A 6,000-nucleotide genomic window follows, 5' to 3' on the forward strand; every position below is an offset into this window, starting at 1 on the left:
GGGAGAGCTGATTTGTCTTGATGTGGTGCTTCTCTCGGTGGTAACCCCCAGATTTCTGTGAGCTATGTTTGTCCTCACTACAGGTTACTCTCTCATTTACATAATTCCTGCAAAAATGTGCCACGGCTTTAAAAAGGTGACAACAAAGGTCATAGGTAAAATGGAAAAGCCCCGCTGTGCGGTACACAGCAGACATTTGTACAAGGAGGTTTTAAAATGCACGTCTGTGGCTCATTGGCCACTGAGTATAACCTGACAACAATGTAGACCAGGTGGAGTGTAACATGGGCATTTAGCAATCTCTCTCAGCACGGAGGTGATTGATGCTGAACCTCGTATAGCTTGTCTGGCAGATATGTCCCCAGACACAATAGAGACAGTATGGCAGTGATTCAAGTAGGAAATTGTTGGATTCAAAAAAGGAAATAGAGGTTTTGGTAACAGTGGACCTATTATTATAGCCAGCTCTAAAGAAGTATCCAATATAAACATGCTGATTTGTTGAATTAGACTACAATTGTTGACTCATTAGTGTTGTCACTTCTAATTTATTTGTCTAGCTTCTAACATTTAGGAGTTAATTTCATAACTAAAGGTCAAACAGCTTTTTACTTTTTCAAATATATTCACAAAATAGCAGCATGTTGGATGTCTTTAGAGACCTATTTTCATCAAAATGAATGTTTAACTGCACAAGACAGTCATGTGAAGGACACTTCTTCATGTCACAGTTTTCATAGAAAGTACTTTTTGTGGACTATTTGTGAAAATATTCAAGGATGATACTGTTTTCATGAATTCAGTGACTTATGCGAAAGGGTACGACTTGAGCTGTTTTGGGGCAATACTTGTTTACATTTCGGGAAATTTGCCACATTAAAAATATGCCAAATTATAAATCAGACATTTCTGTCTTCTAAAGTACCCATGGTTATACTGACAGCAGAATATCTTTGATACCATTCAAATCCTGATTGATCTCACATGTTCTGGAGTAATGAGCATCTGTTCCGACTTACAGGCATATTAATAGAATTTTCTTAAGTTTTAAATTGGGGCAAAACAAATGTCGTCGATAAGTGTCACTGAATTTAAAAATACATGTTTGTGAGTTCAGATGTGAGTCAATGTAAATTCTACTTACCTCTGTTGTGTGTAGGATGAGACGGATGAAATATGTCAGAAACAAGGCAAGTACAAAATATAAAGGTATCAGTGAGGCTCGATGACACAAACGGAGGTGAAAAATGTCTTTTTGTGCTCGAGGAGAACTGACCCTTCAGCACACAGCCAAGTGGCTGGCGCAATAGCAGAATCGGTGCTCCTACATTGATCTAATGCATCTACGGCCTAACTTCACAGGACCCAGGAGGAAACAGACCTCCCTGCCATCTCCGGAGGCTGACACCAAATGGACGTCACCACTATTCATGCGTCAGAGCAGAAACGGTCGCCACCGCTCCGGGCGTGTAGATGGATCCGGGGGCTCGGTCACACTCTTTGCTGCCCAGGCTGAACGCCTCGTAAAGATATTGCAACTGTTTAAGGTGGAGAAACGTACTATGTGTGAGGACTTAGCTCACCTACCCTGTTTGATTCCTCAAGCAAGTCTCTTGGGAATAACCCGAAGGAGGATGAGGCAGCAGGAGCTCCAGCAGAGACGTTGATGTTTAATGAGGCTTCGAGGCAGACTGCTGATCTCTCTGGACGTTAGCGTGAGATCGCCCCTCAGCACCAGAAGCTCCCAGCATCATCAGACACAGATTTGATGTCGGACTTTAATCACGTCAGCTCGCATCAACATCTTCAGGTGATTAGAACGCCTCCTGCAAATGAAGTGGTCAGTTTTCATTTTAATGTATCGGAACATGCAGCAGTGTAAAATCCAATTTCAAGTATTCAAACATGTTTTATGTCATCGGCCGCTGCAGACGGAAATGCTCAGAGACAAGTTCTGAGTTGAAATAGTGAGCCAAATTCAAAATTACACTGATTCACCCAAGGGGGGAAACTGCAATTACAGGTCAAGAGGGGGCCGCATCATCGGTGGAGCACGACATGTTTACTGCAGCCTGGTTTGAAGATCAGCTTTAGGCATTTATTGGTTTTCTGGAGGGGCATCATGTGGAGAAAAATTCAGGCCAGACGCAATTAGATCATAAGGAACAGTTTTGTTGTGAAACCGGGAAAGGTGAAGCAGAAAGAGAGGAATTGAGTGGATCATATACTCCATGTAATCACATTTTTACGACAGATGGTGATGACGGAAACACTTGCGAAACTATTGAGAGGGCTGAATGGGTTTTCATTACAGGGAAGGAAACATATGTTTCCTCTTTTTTCTTTCTTACTTTTTTTCCTGACTTGTACCTTACTGATAGATATATGATGGACTGCTAATAACCTACTTTTTTTTAAAGCAAGACCATCAAAATTAGCAAGACCTTATTGAAATTCAGCAGATTGTATACTACGTGGCTTTATCCCAAAGAATAACAGCATTCCAGTATATAATTAAGTGACAGCACCTTACAAACTATAGGAACAAAGATAGGAATAAGGTGACAATGATTCTTCCTTGTTTCCCAAACTTACATCTTGTCCTTGATCTTTTTGATGAAGATAACATATCTGGATCATAAATAATCTGTCAATAAGATACAAGTTACTCTGAATGTGTTTAAAGTCTGATACCATAAGTGAAAATATGTTGATTTTGCATTTGTCTCGAATTTTACACACAATTTTCCATCAGACAAACCTTCAGTCTGGTCATGATTTGACACTGAGAAAGGCTCTCTTTGTTCAGAATAACAATCTGATATCTGACACTTTAACTTATTTCTGATTCCATGTTTCTGACTATCACAGTGCTTCTTATTCAGAATTGTTCTGCCATTTTTCTAACATGAAAAAAATTGCTGCAAATTAATTTACTTGAATGAGCCTTTGATAAATCAATCAAATCTCTGAGTGTAATCTGGATGCTGCTTCAATGGAATAATACAGTTTAAGGAAATCTGACCTTTTGGACATGATCAATACATCTAATCTGCTGAAAATGTATGGTTTTTAAATCCTTTAACTTTCTGATTATTCCCAGTTTTATATGTTTTCTATGTGCTTTCAGTCCATTGGGCTCCACTGTGTGTTTCAGAGACTGTAAATCCACATTCAGTGATGTAAATTACTGTCCAAAAATAATACGAGCGCAGTTACTATTGCCACCCAGCAGTGTTGTCTTCCAACGTGACAAAAGTCAGCCTGTCAATCCTTTGTGTTTTAATAATTTATTTTCTTCTACATTTATTAATAATTTATTGTAAAGTCATTATGTAATAATCCAGGTTCTGATGAGATTGTCTCATAATTTGTAGAACTTCATAATATGAATCTGACATCAAATATATTTTCTGCCTGACTCAGGGATTATCAACTTCACAGAAACCAATATTTCATGAAAATGTTTTCACTGCAGTAAGAGGACAGAGTTATTTTCTCTCTGCCTAAAACATTATGCAGGTTAAAATGGAAAAATGGCTGACAATGACAAGAAAAATATTTCTCTTCATCCATAGAGAGAAGAATAATTGATTTATTTTTACAAAATGCCAAAGTTTAACACAGGTGATCAATGTGGATCTTTTCACTCACCACAATTTTTAAAATGGCAAAATACTGTCACCCCACCACCTCAAGAATCAGGTCAGAAAATACTTGTCGTTCTAAAGTGCAGGTACAAACAACATTCTTTGTGTTGTTGTATGATCAGTGGGAGAAGGTGACACTCCTGCAGTTGATTGAAACGAAGACCTGAATCAACAATATTGGTTTCCATCACTACAGATTGATTTGTCAAACATGAAACTTTCTTTTTGGCCGAATCCATAAAAACTAATCTCTTTTCATCAAAATAACATATTTGAAAGTTTTCTTTCCAAGAACAAATCCCCCAAATTACAGTGGCTTAGATGAAACTCTATATGCTTTCACTCAGTTCATTCTATTCAGATCTATGAGTAAGCAAATGGTCCCAACCTTTATCTCCACATACCCATCAGCCGCTCGCCTGCAGCTCGGTCATATTTGAAGCTCCTCCCACAGGTTGACAGGACCAGTTGTCAGGTATGTGACGTATGAAACCTGGCTGTCTGAATCTGGTTTTGAAACATTGGTACACAGCAGTTCCAAAGAAGAAATGTTCGGCCATAGTGTGAACTTCATATTAAACTGATGATATGTCTTAAATTAAAGTCTAATATTATATAACAAAGCTCTTCGTAAGGCCAGAACTTTATATTATTCATCATTAATAGAGGACAACAAGAACAAACCCAGGTTTCTTTTCATCACTGGAGCAGGCTGACAAAGAGTCCCAGTTCTGTTGAGCTCTCTATTCCTTCAGCTCTCAGCAGTAATGACTTCATTAACTTCTTTACCAATAAAATTCTTACTATTAGGGAGAGAATCGGGCCGACCCTTCCTGACACCATCACTGATGTGATGTTAAGCACAGCAGCCCTGAAAGCAACTGTAGGACCAGATGTAAACTTGGAACATTTCTCTCCTGTTGAGCTCTCTGAGTTAACTAGAATTATTTCTTCATCTGGATCCTCTAGCTGTCTGTTAGATCTCATCCCAACTAAACTTTTTAAGGAAGTCTTCCCTTTAATTAATACTTCCATATTAGATCAGATCAACCTATCTATTGTAACCAGCTATGTACCGCAGGCTTTTAAAATGGCTGGAATTAAACCTTTATTTAAAAAGACGACTCTACATCAGCTGTTTTAGGAAACTACAGACCAATTTACAACCTGACGTTTATTTGTAAAATCCTTGAAAAAGTTATTTCAAATCAACTTTTTGATCATTTACAAAGGAATGATCTGTTTGAAGGTTTTCAGTCAGGCTTTAGAGTTCATCATAGCACAGAAACAGCTCTGGTGAAAGTTACTCACGACCTTTTATTAGCCTCAGATAATGGACTCGTCTCTGGACTTGTTCTTCTGGACCTCAGTGCTGCTTTTGATACGATTGATCATACGATCTTATTACAAAGATTAGAAGATGTTACGAGGATTAAAGGAACTGCATTAGACTGGTTCAAATCCTACTTATCAGATAGATTCCAGTTTGTCCATGTCAACAATGAGTCTTTCAGACAAACAAGAGTTAGTTATGGAGTTCCACAAGGCTCAGTGTTAGGCCCAATACTTTTTACTTTGTACATGCTTCCATTAGGAGATGTCATCAGGAAGCACTGCATCAACTTCCATTGTTATGCAGATGACACTCAGCTATATCTTTCTATAAAACCAGATGAAACTAATCAGTTAGTAAAACTTGAAGCTTGTCTAAAAGACATAAAGGCCTGGATGACCAAAAACGTCCTGCTTCTAAATATCAGACAAAACAGAAGTTCTTATAGTTGGTCCTAAACACCTCAGAAACTCTTTCTGCAATCACTTAGTTACTCTAGATGATGTTGTCTTGGCCTCCAGCAAAACTGTGAGGAACCTTGGAGTCATATTTGATGAGGATTTGTCCTTTAGACACCATATAAAGCAAATCTCCAGAACTGCCTTCTTTCATCTACGTAATATTAATAACATCAGGAAAATCCTTCCTCAGCGTGACGCAGAAAAACTCATTCATGCGTTTGTTACTTCTAGACTAGATTATTGTAATTCCTTACTGTTAGGATGTCCAAATTACTCATTAAAAACCTGCAGCTGATCCAAAATGCTGGAGCAAGAGTACTGACGGGATTTAGCAAGAGAGATCATATTTCTCCAGTTTTAGCTTCTCTTCACTGGCTTCCTGTTAAATCAAGAATAGAATTTAAAATGATCTTGATGACTTACAAAGCTCTACATGACCAGGCTCCATCATATCTTAGAGATCTTATAAAACCATATAATCCTAGCAGAGCACTTCTCTCTCAGTATGCTGGTCTACTTGTGGTTCCTAGAGTTTCTGGAAGTAGAATGGGAGGCG

Source organism: Brachyistius frenatus, unplaced genomic scaffold, assembly GCF_029030835.1.
Source record: "Brachyistius frenatus isolate BFR_SWC_R1_liver_20210118 unplaced genomic scaffold, ASM2903083v1 Contig_212, whole genome shotgun sequence".
NCBI classification, from domain to species: Eukaryota; Metazoa; Chordata; class Actinopteri; family Embiotocidae; genus Brachyistius; species Brachyistius frenatus.